A 15,094-nucleotide genomic window follows, 5' to 3' on the forward strand; every position below is an offset into this window, starting at 1 on the left:
ATGAAGCGAGTCCCGCCGGAGGTGATCGAGTCGATCCGGAAAAACAAGGTGTGCTTGAAGGGCGGGCTGAAGACTCCGGTGGGCGGCGGCGTGAGCTTGCTCAACGTGCAGCTGAGAAAAGAGCTCGACTTATACGCTTCGCTAGTAAACTGCTTCAACCTACCCAGCCTCCCCACCCGCCACGAGAACATGGACATTGTCGAGAGAACACCGAGGGCGAATACGCCGGGCTCAAGCACGAGGTCGTCCCTAGCGTCGTTGACAGCCTCAAGGTAATCAAAAACCCAAAATTCAATCTTTAGCTCTGCAGTTTTGTGAAAATTGGGAATTGATTGTGAATGTGTTAGGTGATCACCAAGTTCTGCTCGAAGCGAACTGCCAAGTACGCTTTCGAGTATGCCTATTTGAACAACAGGAAGAAGGTGACTGTTGTGCACAAAGCCAACATTATGAAGCTAGCTGATGGGTTGTTCTTGGAGTCCTGCAGAGAGGTTGCTACAAAGTACCCCAAGTATTAATTACAATGAAATCATTGTGGACAATTGCTGTATGCAAATTGTTTCGTAGCCCGAGCAATTTGATGTGATGGTAATGCACTTCAGCTCAGAATTTTGTTTTGTGCATATGGTTTTTATATGTGGAGTGTGGATGTGTTCGTGGCATGATTAAAGTTTTATTTTTTGCTTCTTCTTTGACTAAGTGTGGATAATTTGGTTTAATTTTGGACTTGGTCTGACATCAGTTACTAGGATTTTGTTTGGCAGATGTGTTTGCCTAGTGATTAGGAGTTTGTTTGCAACAAATTATGTCCTTCTCTCTTGTATTTCATAGCTTGGGCTTGTCAACCTTATTGTTGCCTAAAAAGTCAAGACTGGCCAGCATTGAGCTACACTTTGGTATTATGCTATTGTGATGACCTATGAAGAAGTAAAAGAGTAAATGGAAAAGAGTTTGAGAGTTGAAAACCTGTGAGTCACATCAAAACATTGACTGAGTTTTTCGAGTCTGATGTCTATGTGGAGTTGATGTGGTAGGTCGAGAAGTAAGCATAGAAAGATAGTAATCTGGGACTCGGTATTGAATCTAGGACTTGGTATTTGCCCTTGTAATCTGGGTTCCAAATGGGAAGTATCCTTTCCACAAAATGGTAAGACTGTTCATGTGGCACTTCCCAGACCCCACACCGGCAAAAGGCTCTGTTTATTAGATCATCTTGCATTTGAGAAAACGTATTCATCTGGGCCCAACCCTCAGCTTCAGATGCTTTATGCTTGCTCTTCATTTTAGCCAAAAGACCTATCTATGTTGTTGAGGTAAAAATGAGTTGTCTATTGAAATTTAAAGTAGATGTTTGCAACAAGTTGAAGGATCACATGAGATAGAGGCATTAAGAAATAGAATAGCAACAAGTTTGATGAATGCATCTAATTAGACTACTTTCAAGTACATTAACAATATTCTACTAATGAATCCTAGCTATTTAGTTTAAAATATTTCAATTGAAGTAGTTTGTCATACTAATTAATATTTAAGATAAAGTTTATAAATATTTTTCTTCTAAAAATAAAATATATTTAGTAATTCACTTTTATTTGTTAAGAAAATAAAATTAATACCCTTTTTGGTCATTTCACACAGTCACAGCTGTTTTACATAAAAGTTTACCAAACACTATCATACTACTTTTTTTCTTTCCAGAAGCACTTTTACAAAAAAGTTTACCAAACACTTTGCTGCTTTATTTCACAGCCGTTTATTCTCATAGCACAACTGCTTATTCTCACATCAGCTTTTTTTCAAAGCATAGCAATACCAAACCAACCCTGAGTGATCTCTTTTCTAAGTTGATCCTTATTTTGCATCAAACAATATATGACTGATTGTTCTCCAACAATATAAACATACATCAACAATCCCTAATAGAAATGTTAGTCTGGCTATTATCAACTAGTATGGTTTTGAGGCCAAAGATAGATACTGAGCTAGAGTTGCCCGGAGTCCTTGGCCATAATTGAGGACGTTGCTGCAGATGCTAATGGATTGGTGTTGTTGACAAACTCTCGCCATTAGTACCCACGACTGTTCAGCTGCTTTGCATGCCAGATTTGATACTATTCTGTTTTTTGGAAAATTCTGAAAAAATAATAACATTGTAGCTTTTACTTCTGATCTTTTCCCACTGCTATGCAATTATGACGAGAATGCAGTTTCGACTGTCTTTGTTAGAAAAACTGGAAGGATTGGATGTTTGAAATTTTGTAAATTTGACACAATGATCTTCAACGTCTTAGCTTTTATCTCCAACTGGCCTTATGTTGAAATTCATTCGGAAAGTTGATATTACGATGAGGATCCTTTTTAGTCCGCAAAATGAGTTTAAGGCACGATTAAATTGACCCAAGTATTTTACGAGCACTGCCTCAGTCAGAGCGTTGATGGACTCGGACTGAGTCGCATGAAAAGCTAATTGTAGACTTCAGATGAGAGGTTTACGAGTTGAATTTGTGATGAGGTATTGGTCCGCACAGAGCCAAACCTGCCTTTGCCTTTGGTTTAGGGATTATAATCCATGCTTGCAAGCTTTTGTGAACCTAACCGTTCATGCTAACTTATTTCGGAATAGGCCAAGTCCGGCTTCATTCTCTGTATGCCTTGTGTGCTTGCGTTCTTCCATGGATCTGAGGTCGTCTTGAACCTCAGATTTTCAACGGAGTTCTGGAGTTAAACTTTGTGCTTTCTTTAGGGGTGATATGTCCCCATTGAATTTCTTCGGGTGCTGGGACTCTGCTATGCTCGTCGAAGCAGTTGTGTTGTTTTAGTTCAGAGCAAATTGGCCCTCACACAATTTGTAATATTGTTCTGCACTTAGTTCTAATTCATAGCAGAACGCTGCTTAGGAAGAGAGAGCCCTCGCTTCGTTCCTTAGAACGTCAATCAAAGCTCCGTCGGGATATCTTATCGTTTCTCATGGTAGAGGTCGTGGACCGGTTAAATATGAGTTCACGCTCAATGAAATCACAAATTGTTGGAACCAAATCTTCACACATTCATGAGCAGAGGCTAAATTTGTAGGAATTGTCTATAAACGCTGGAAAGAGGTGAATGAGGTTAATTAGGTGTGTGATTGAATCCAAACCGGACTACCTACATGTCTCTATGGATGGAGAATCAAATCATTGGTATAGTTAATAAGAAAGGAGCAGTGTGATGCATGCTACATCATGAACACTCCTTGACATATAGCCTATGGCGGGGCATGGAGGAGATGCTTCTCCATTTCTACACATAGACGACTGTGACTATGGGAATATCTGTATCGGAGAGAGAATATGTATTGATCAGAGAGTCAAAGAGAGGTCCCGAAGAGAACAAGAGAGATCCTTAATAAATACTCAAGTTAGGATTAGGGATCGGCAACGGTTATGGCCGGCGGGTAACCGCGATTATTTATTCATAACCGTTTATTCTCATACCCGCATAACCGTTTATCCATTGGTAATTGCTTAAACGGTTATACCCAAACCCATAACCATTTATAAACGGTTAACCATACCCATAACCGCGTACCCATTTAACCATAACCGTTTAGTACCGGTTTTACCCATTTATCCTTTCTTTTTTACCATTAACTCATTTTTCACCCATCTATGTGTTTTTTTAACAACTTGAAAATTAAAAAAGAAAAATTTGTCATAATTTTTTTTTCTGACAATTAAACACCGTTATACATTCATCATACATTTCCATATTTTAATTTTTTTAAGTCCTTATACCATTCTAATAATTCAAATAATAGTTTACGAATGACATTTTTAACTGTTATCAATGAATGTAATATAAAATTTAATAAGTATTCTTGGGTTACAAAATCTGTTAAAAGGCAATATTCTTGGGTTATTTAACTCGGAATGTAAAGTATTAACATAACATATATAATGGACCATAAAATTTAAAGTGGTTAAGGAAAACTATATTATACAAAAACCATGCACTATAGTCAATAGCATTGATCTAAGTTTTGTCCAATAGGAAACATGGTTTTATGTTAAGTTTACATATATAAAATAAACGGGTAAACGGTTACCCGTTTATAACCGCGGTTAATACCCATAACTGCCCATTTAAATTTCGCGAGTAAACGGTTATACCCATAACCGTTTATTTATCTAAACGGTTACCCATAACCGTAACCGTGAAATTTAAATGGGTGGGTAACTGCGGTTACCCATAAACGATGGGTATTTGCCCATCCCTAGTTAGGATGTTTATAGAGTGTTTATAGAGATCACTATAGAGTAATCCCAATTAGATCGGGAACTATCTTGAAAACAATCTAGGATAAGATATCTAATCCTCATAGGATTAAGATTACTGGCCTAATCCATAAGATGTGCTAATTTAACTTGAATTAGAGTTTCCTTACTTGCTAGACAAGTAATACATGTAGCAGAATGGTTGTTTGACTACGCGCTCCGACTAGTCAGTCCGTTGGAATAACTTTATTCTTATTCTAACTAGGAAGCTTGACTAGTTCGATCACCTGAGCTTTATGGGCCATGGGCATTCTAGTATTTCCTGCCACCTGAGGTGAAATGTGTGGGACCAAAAAATCATTGTCCCACAATCCTATATTTAAAAAATAAATTAGGAAAATTGATTTTCGCACATTCTTTTTTCTTGTACTGCTTCCTTGATTACATCAATAAAAATGTCACCAATATGAGCATATCGTTGATTATTAGCCCCTATGATTTGAATAAACATCAATTCTCGAGCCCCGTTGTCATCTGTTACATTCAAATGAGTTTCAGGTTGAATCATATCAATTTTTCTTTATTGGTTGTACTCATATGTTTGTTTTTATCTTTTGAATCTCTTTTGATTTATCCAATCTAAATCTCATAAATGAAAGAGGTTTAAAAAAAAAAAAAAAAAAAAAAGAAAAAAAAAAAAAAAAAGAAACATGAGAAGGGGAAAAAAAACAAGAGACACGGTTTCGGCTTTAGCCTTTAAATTCAACTTTCACAACTATTAAATCTTTTTTTCAATCCTAAACTCTAAATGGAGGGGCCAATTACATAATATGAGGTGCATCAACCTCATGCACCCATGTTGAATATATACAGCCATTTAGATTAAGAAATGTTAAGGTGATTTTCTCAAAGAGAGATATTTCATGGTCTCACTGTCCTATTCTCACAGTTTAACGTTAATTTCTGTGTCAACAATATAAAACATTGTGTAAGCAAAATAAGGTGGCTGATAGTCCATATAAAACATTGTGTGAAAACATGAGATGACAGAGAGTTTATAGAGAGTCCCACTTTTAAGAGTCTCCTTAGCATTTATCTTCAGTATTAGGGGCAGTGATACCTCTTCACTTGTAAGAGATCTTTAATCCGAATCTCGTAAATGGTAAGTCTTCAACACACTTAGTAGAATTGTCTTAGTATTATATGAAAAAGAATTAAATATAAAAAAAATATACATATATAGTTTAATCACAATCGATCAAATTAGCACACGAAAGCACGCAGTGCTCCTCGTCCCGTCCAAGCACTTCAAAAGCCAACAAAGATGGTGGTCGGTCTTGGCTTTCAATCCTCATATCCTCGGAGCATGCAGAGGTGCTAATATGTCCACCGCCTCATTCGCCGCCGATAATGGGATCCTGGAGACCATCTTTTTAATTGCTGAGATAGTACTTGGTTTTCAATATTAGGGGACGAGGATTGGGGGATCGAACGCTAATTAAGGTAAATAGTCATAATTACTTTTCGTTACTTGCAATACATAGTCTGTTATAATCATTTTTTTTTTATTCCACATCCAGATGGGTGATCCTGAATAAAAAAATAAAAAAGGAAACTTAGATCAAAGATAGTGACATGCCAATCCTAAAAAGCATCAAACTTTGTCAAATTTCATCACCCTTTCCGGTCACAGGAGTTAATTTTTTTTTTTTTTTTTTTTTTTTGATTTTTTGGCAAACTACAGGAGGTAATTTTGCAAATGATAAAAAAATACAGTGCATTTGAGCAGTTCGGGATTTTTTTTTTTCATTTAAAGTTTAGATGAATATCATAGCACACATAATAAACGAACAAATAAATGGATAATAAAACTGAAAATATTGAAAATGAAGAAACACGACAAATTCGTCGAAATTGCTACATACTTAAATAGTTAGTTGTTAAGGTAATGAGAATTGATTGAGATCAAACTCGTACTAGAATGCATAAACATAATTACGGTAAATGACAGCTTTTATGGTTCTTTTGTCTCTATAGTTGCAAAGAGGGGAATCAGTTGAGGTCAAACACACACAAAATGTGTATGATGCGTGAGTGTCAAGTACGGTTTCTTTGAGAAGAGTTAGCACCATCTATTAGGCCCGACAAGCTGTCTATGTAGCAGTTAAAGTTGTTCAAGTTCAAGACTCTGCTAAGAAGAACAATAATGAAGGTAGTAACACTAGTGAGAAAGTAGACGGTGGTAACATGGTTGAACCTAGTATTTGGTGATAAAACAAAAATTGGCAAACTCTTCTTTTTTTGTTTAAACAAAAAAAAAAACTTCTTTTGATCCAGCTCGTCCATCACGCGAACCCGAGTTAGATTCAAACATGGTACACTTTTTAGTTAATGATTAACTCCCAGCTCTCCACCTCCCCTCATCATTAGCCACTTTGTGGGTCCTATCTTCTTATTAGCGGGTATTTTTTTTTATGGTCATGAACTTTGAAGTAACCTTAAAATGCTGTGAATGGCTCAAAATAAAGGGCGTCTTTGATCAATGTTTGGTCTTTTTCTTTCGCTTTGTTTGTAGCCTTCCTGTTGCTGGTGCTTTTTATCCTCCTTTGTAGTTCTCTGCTGGGAATCCTCCTTTGTAGTTCTCTGCTGGGTTTTGCCCTTTTTTTATATATTCCCCTTTTCGACCCAATAAAATGACACATGCACATGTGGAACTCACAGGACTAATTATTTTCTGAATTGGATCCTCTGCATGGTTTTTTCCCCTACAACATTAGACAAGGCTTTTAATCCTAGCCACTGAAATTCATCCGATGGCTCTCAATTATGCCACCTAATTTAGCGATATTAATTTTTTTGTCAAATTATAAATTTATTAGATTAGATGTTAGATTAGAAAGTTGATAAGATTCAAACTCACGCATTGATGCAAGGACAACACTCATCACCACAATTTTGGTAAAAGGCCGCCACATTTTGTGATACCAATTTGATTTGATTTTAATTTTGTGACCCCTTCACAACTGCCCACAACTGTCTGCATCACTTAGAATTCACTGCCATGGTTGCCCTCCTGTCCTTTTCCCTCCTCTTGTCGCTAACCTGCCCGCGGAAGAGGACCCAACTCCGTTGATCATTATCCAACGCGAACCAAGGGCCTTTTTTTTCTTTTTTTTTTTTTAAGAGAAAAAGAAAGCTTAAATAATAGAACCTCTCGGACAACCAGTGTACTCAGCCATTCCTCACACTCTCAGGCACAACAATATTAAACCAAAGGGGATCTCGGAATTTCAATTATTTTTTATGCTTTGATTAATTTTATCATTGACGACTTGACTTGGTAGACAAGTATACGTTGACGACTTGACTTTACGTAGAAAATTGGTTGCCTATAAAGTAGAAAATTTGTATTATCTTTCTACTAGAGATGAGAAATACATGTGTTGGTAGATGCTTTCTCTATTAAAGATGTGATACAAATATGTGATCAATGTAGTCTGTGTAGCATTACACTTTTCTAATGTTATTTTAATGTTTTTGTTCCTAGCAGAGAAAATTGCTTGGCTTTTCCCACATGTGAGCATTTGAATAGTTTTTACTTATTATTGGTAGTAACAATAGTGAACTACCATATTATTTAATTAAAGATCAAGTCAAACCTCACTATCGCTTCACTATCAATTGTAAATTCGGCCAATCAAAGATTCAAAACAGAAAACTTGAAATCCTTTGGAGTCGCACATAAGATGAGGTTGGGCTCTATAGACTATTTCATCGTCTGAAATTGGGAGTCTAAGTTAAAAAACCATCAATAAAAAACTTGCAGTGACTTGATTACTTAAACAACTCGTGCTAATGTCTGTTGATTCTTAAAACTGATGAAATTGAGGTTCCACCATAAAATTAATTGACAATATAGGAAGTAACCCAAAACCATATAAGCACATAACAAACTTGGTCCCTCACCAATGTGGGACAACTCTCAACACGCCCCCGCACGTGTGGCGGATTTTCAAGCCTACACGTGGACAACAACTGGGTGACGAGGTTTGCTATGCGCCACACGTGCAGGGGCGTGTTGAGAGTTGTTTCACATCGGTGAGGGACAAGGTTTGTTATGTGCTTATGTGATCTTGTGCTACTCCCCATATTTTGCTAGTTGGTTTTATGTTGGAACCCAATTTCATCAAAAACATATCTAATACATTAAGGGGGCGTTTGTTTGCCCTCACTAAGTTGGACTGGACTGGACTAGCTGTTAGTCCAATACCGTGTTTGTTCCATGCTGGGACTAGCATTACTAAGACTAAAGGGGACTCGCATGGACAAAACCCTTCACTAAGAGGTCTAAGTGAGACCCCTCCAATAACCATGGGACTAGCTAAGAATATCCTTTCTTTCTTGTCCTCGTCATGCTCAACGAACACTCCCGACAGACTCCTCATCATCTCCGGTTACCTAGATCAATCATTAACTTTCCAACTCTCTTTCAGATCCATTTCACAACCAACTTTCATATAAAATGGCCTGGAAGTCTCGGCCTGTTTGGGCTTCTTCGAATCCATGACAGATTCGAGCATGCAAAGCTAAGATCTCGGTCCAGGGATGGTGAAGAATTTTTTGGCGGTGCTAACTTTATCCAATTCAACGAGGGTTGGCTGGAAAACACGTCGGGAAACCTGCAACTCGTCGGAAAAATGGAGCCGTGAGGTTCCATTCGAACAATGTATAGCTAGAGAGGGAGGGAGGACAGAGAAATAGAGACTGGAATCGATAAGAAGTTTGACCGGGAATGAGAGAGACAGGAATTGAGAGGTCTGGGAGGAAAAAAGAGAGGGAAAGGGTGGGACAAAGAACTGAGAGAAGAGGGAGAGAGTGGGACAAAAATGGTAGGAAAAGATGGAGAAAAAGATAAGATCATAATAAAATATTAATAATTTATATATTAAATAATATAATATTAGAATTTGTTATTATCCAGTTTCTTAGTCCTGCACCAAACGCTTCACTAAGTTAGTCCAGCTTAGTCTAATTTAAGCCAGTCCAGCTTAGTCATTGAAGCTAGTCCAGTCCGAGATAGTCCGATGCAACAAATACCCCCTAAGTACCGCCATCTCCTTCCTTGACAGAATGCTTTTGCTAACATAGAAGCTGCAATGTCCTCCTCATCTTGAGAACCCTTCTTCGCCCACTGTATTGGGAATCTGGAGACTAAGGGCTGGTTTGGTATTGCTGTGTTTTGAAAAAAAAAAACTATTTCTACTGTGTTGTGAGAATAAGCAGTTGTGAAATAAAGCAACAGAGTGTTTGGTAAACTTTTTTGTAAAAGTGCTTTTGGAAAAAAAGCAGTATGATAGTGTTTGGTAAACTTTTATGTAAAACAGCTGTGACTGTGTGAAATGACCAAAATGAGTATAAAATGAGTATGATGTTAAATGTAAAATAATAATTATTTTATTTATTAATAGTCTCTCTATAAGTCTTCTATCTTTCTTTCATCCTTCTTCATTTATTAATAATCTATGTAGAAGTCTCCCCCACTCCCCCCTCCCCCCAATTTTCTGTCTTTATTTCTTTTTATTTTCTCTACTCCTTCTTCATCTTTTTTATTTTAATTTCCTCATTCTTCTTCATCTAGCCGACATGGCAAATGCATTCTACAGCTTACCAGCTCCATCCTCCGTCTTCAAATCCACCTTCTGCCACTCACCAGCTTCATCCTCCTATACCTTCGCTGTTGAATCTAGCTTCTGCACCTCATCAGGCTCTCCAACATCCTCCCCCTCATCTTTCAAATGAAGTTTCTGAAGCTCGTCGAGGACCGTATGATCGAGATCAGACGGTGCGAGATCGAAATCGAGAGAAGAAGGCAGAAACCCCTGGTCAGAATGAGTGTGGTTGATGCTAGGGGTTTCGAGATATGGGGGAACAAGAGAGATAGCTTCAGCGATTGCTATTCTCCCTCTTGCAAAATCAGTTTGCGTAGAAGTTGGGCAAGGAAAAAAAAGATGGTTTTTCAAAGCTGAGTTTTGTAATTTTGTGTTTTTGGCTTTTTTTTTACCTAAAATTGTGAAAAAAAGCTGAAATTGAATGTTTACCAAACACAAGCTCCCAACTTTTTTTTATACCCATGTTTTTATAATTACTTCAAGTACCAAACTAGTGCTTAGAGTTTCCAAGTCCTTGGCCAATAGCACAAATGCTTCTACTTCTGTCAGACTTTTGACATGTTTGCTGGAGACTGGAAGTTCCGTGAAATAGTTTGATGGCCGATCAAAAAGCTCTTTCCCGTAAAAGTGACCTTTCTCGAGGCGCTCGATGGCCATTGATGAGATTCCTTGCCCAACTTGACTATCACTCGACCTGTAGGTCCACATTGTCCCATCGATAATGAACACAATGCAATCTAGTGGATCTCCCACTCAAAAAATGAAGCTGTTCTCACTGTACGTCACTGGCCTCAGACAGTCGCACATTAATGTCAACACTCTTTCATTCATGTCCTTAAGCTTATCTACCTATACACATGCGCGCGAACGCACAGACATATATCATCCGAACAACGTTGCAGTGAAAATGGATGCAATTAATAGACGGAGAGAGGTCAAGTTTTGAAGAACATACTGTTCTAAGTGTCTTCATGAAAAGAAAGCGTTTTATCGATTTTTGGGTTTGCCAGGGAAGAATAAGGAATGGCTTGTGGACATCAGTATCTTTGTCTTTGTTCAACGTTTCCTCGATGTTATTCGTGATTTCGTTCTTTATATCATCAGGGAAATTATTTTCATATATCCACTTGACTACGTCTAGCATCTTCAACCGATTCTTCCGTCTCGTCTCCTCGTCTTCCACTGCTTTTTGTCTCCTCTCCTCTGTTTTTGTAGTTTGCATCTGCGTAAAAGTCTCTCTCTACAAATCAAACAATTACTTAACATACTCGAAGACTGTTGTTAATTAAAGTACAGAGAGATTCATCATACCAACCTGCACGTTTCCAATGAGATGTAGAAACAGTAACAAACCAACGACAGAAATGAGAATCGCAAACAAGTTTTCCCACACATACGTACTTGTTGTCAGATTCGTCCCAAAATTACTGCAAAATATTATACAATGTTGCAGAATTAGATGACCCCCAAAAAAAATTTCGTTGCATATTTTCTAAAAATTGTTGATTGTCAATGGATATACTAGGAACCTTAGATTTCGCAAGCCCCACCAGAAAGAGTAAAAGAACTTCTTTCCGAACTTTATATGCTATGAGTGACTTTTAAGGGAATCGAGAAATATTCCCAAATTAATGGTGGTAAGGCACCATGTGAAGTATCTAACGGGCAATGCCAGTTTAAAAATGTTATATTTCTTGAAGTATTTTAGAAAGTATTCATACATCCAATAGGATCTGGACTATTTTTGGCACATGCTTTTCGCCAGCATGTTGTCTTGTTGAATAGGAAAGAAACGCTAAAAAGCTCTAAGTATCTACAAAAGTAACAAATTCGTAAGCAAATAATTTATCAATAAAGGAATATGTAATGCATTAAGGAAAAATTGTGTTTTGAGACAAGTTCTGCATCTCTGTAAATCGTTTCTCCCCAATTGTCATCGGCTTTCCGACCAATTTTTGGTGTGGTCTGGGTGCAATCTTTGTTCAGATAATCGTAAAAAAAAATTTATTTAACTCAAGTAAGTTCTGCAACCCTTATATGAGAGTTGGTATTTCGAATTTGCATTGATTTGAACGAAACCCTAACAGTTTGATTTTATGCTGAGTTGTGGGGGTTTGTCAAGGCTTTGTCGGCTAAGAGCGGATTTTGCGTTTGGTTTACTCCGTTGATAAATCTGAGATTTAACAGGAGTTCGAAGGCTACTGTTGGTTTGGGTATGTATTCCCTGCTTTCAATCCTTCGTAATTGTATATGGATTTCCATTTCCTATTTAAATAAAGCAGGGAACTAATCGATTAATGCGTGTTTTAATTCCATTATTCCTAATGTTTTAACAGCTTTGTTTATTGTTGGGTTTTTTTGGTTAATCGACTTTTCTTTTCATTAGTTTTTCATTTATTTAAAATAAAACATCTCAAATAATATATCCATTTCTGCATTCGCTCTGTCACAATGTTGTTCTAGCATCTATTTGTGTTTTTCAGGTTTTCCATTAAACTACAATATCAGTATTTGATTTTCGTATTTGATGAACTGTTGACCTCCCATTGGTTCTATTATAGAAACTTGCACCATTTTCACAGGTTCTGTATAACGAACATATCTATCTGTATTTTTTTATTTGATCGAATTGTTCAATTTTCAGATTTGTACGCAATGATCTTTTACCAATTGTCTAGGAGCTTCCATAGGACCTGCTCTGTGATGTTCCTTCGTGGTAACCTCCATTGGGGATCAAAAAACTGCAGACCACAATGTAAGTCTCAAAAGGTTTCAGAAATTTTAAATCCTTTCATCACATGGTTTTCAATGTAGATAATGACTGTCTTCTTTTGACTTGGTCTAGAATACATGACTAATCCCTTTCCTGATTACTGATCGGGTTTACGTCAATATCTAAAAGTATTAGTCAAGACGTTCCCATTACAGATCTACCCTGTTCACATTTAACAATTCCTCTGTTTTTAAAGTCTTCTTTCATTTAGCTAAAGCATGTGAGACAAGTACATCTTTGGTAGGAACATTTTTGTTTATGCTTTTAGTCATCCATTTTAAACCCCTCAGTGATCAGCACAGTCATTAGCCATGTATTATGACTAAGCCAATACAAGAAAGTCTTTACCTACAAATTCGTAACAGTTGATTCTGAGAAGGAATAATGGAAATGATGATCGTTTGTCCGAATTATGCAAGTTGAAATAACTAAGCAACTTATACCTTTGTACTATACAGAAACAGTGAACTAAACATATCTGATCCATTTTTGTATACCGTCTCCTTCTATTAACAATATTATTATTCAATTTGATTAAACAATGCTTTAGTTATAGATCAAATTTTTTTTTTTCCAAAGATGCATCGGTATAAGATTTTCGATTAGAAACCAACATGATTACATTAGTGATAAGATTGAAACTATACAATTACTATTTGCTAAATATTACTTCTGATATATGAGGTTCCTAAAGAAAAATGCTAAAGCATATTGTTAGCCTAGATTTATATTTCTTATTACTTTCGTGCAGTGTTTGATTCCTAACTTTCCAGTTCTGAAAACAATTTCATACATACAAATTTATTCCTGCTTACTGTTATTTTACAGCATAGCCAGTTTTTGTGTAAAGCATTGCCTCCAATCATCATTCATTTCAAGATACACCATTCTAGCACCATCTTTTATTTGCTTTGATAAAATTATTTGTCAGCTGTTTAACTTATTAACAAGAACAATATTATTTCTACCCTTAGTTAAATATTAAATACCTAAACACCTTCATCCGTGATAACTGTCAATTTACACACTTAACAGCCTTCACAAACTCACATTTGAATCAACATTTTTTTACACCCCACAACACAAATTTAACCTTTGGATTACTAATACATTGTTTCTTACAATTGCTCCATTACCAATACAAAGCTGTACCATATGTTATTTCTCTATTTTTATTCCTTCCTGTAAATACGATGACTACACATACATGTTTGTAGAACTTTCTGCAAATTTCATGAATACACTTTTAAAACCCGTGGCAATGCGCTAGCACAATTACTAGTATATACTGAAACTCAACTGGGGTGGTCACTGTGGATGACCAGTGGGCGGAAGATTTTGCCCCTGGCTTTTTCCTCTGTTTTCCTAGCTGTTTCCACATTTGTACAGTCGAATGGCTATTTTGCCCATTCGATCCACGCGTTCATCATTCATCATCGACCCACCCTCTATTTGGGTTGCATCTTCTGGATTTTTAACTTTGTTTCCGCTGGTTTCTCACAGACCTCTCTTCTATTGTTCTCGAACTCGCCCTCTCTCGCTGTCGGTTTTTGGTGCCTCGCGGATTCTAACTACCTCCACACCCCTGAAATCATAGAAATCATCATCGATCAAGCCTCTATTTCGATTGTAACTTATCCTTTTTTCTCTCCTCTAGGGGTACAATAGTTTCATCCAATGATGGACACTATTTTTCAAAGGATGCTGTGGAATTTCAAGATTAAAAACCGCTTGCCTTCAACTTTTTGAACAAATTACCTTTGTAAGGTATCAAAACAATAATTTTTCTACAGCAAATAAAATTCTTTTCTTTGTTATGGTAATTTTGTTAGATCGGTCAATGTTACACTGATACTACCTCAAGTTTATATATTGCTAGAAAGTCAATTTGTAATCCCGTTGCAACGTGCGGACATTACTATCTAGCTTTTATATACTAAAACCGGTGGAACCCTGTTAATGGTGGATGGATATTGTTTATTAATAATGCTCCACCGGTTTTGTCCCTCGCTTGCTGAGCAATTTTTTGCCATTTTCTGGAATTATGCAATGAGTTGACCATTTTGCCCTTTCTTCTTTCTGGTGCCGCTCTGCATCATATGCGGTTCTTTGCTTTTCAAAACTCACACACATTTTTTAATCATTTTTTCCCTAGAACAATTATTTTTATAATTTTTTTCCTTTGTGGCGTCACAAACCAGGTGAAATGGCACAATAAAGAATAACAATTTATACCGGTTACATAGTTTGTGGAACAACAAACAATAAAAACTTATAAAAGACAAAAACAAAATATTAAAAAATGTGATAAAAATGCGGGTGGCCAGAGAAAAAATATTAAAAAAAAAGCGAGTTGGCGCAACAAACAATAAAAATTTATGTATCATTGCTCTTCTTTC

The 15,094-nt window shown here is 36.7% G+C and overlaps 1 pseudogene; it reads left to right on the forward strand.

The window, feature by feature from the left end:
• LOC137734561 (isocitrate dehydrogenase [NAD] regulatory subunit 1, mitochondrial pseudogene) lies at window positions 1–518 on the forward strand (annotated as a pseudogene).
• Window positions 519–15,094: the final 14,576 nt, after the last annotated feature.

Source organism: Pyrus communis, chromosome 7, assembly GCF_041283825.1.
Source record: "Pyrus communis isolate YQ-2024b chromosome 7, ASM4128382v1, whole genome shotgun sequence".
Classification (NCBI taxonomy): Eukaryota; Viridiplantae; Streptophyta; class Magnoliopsida; order Rosales; family Rosaceae; genus Pyrus; species Pyrus communis.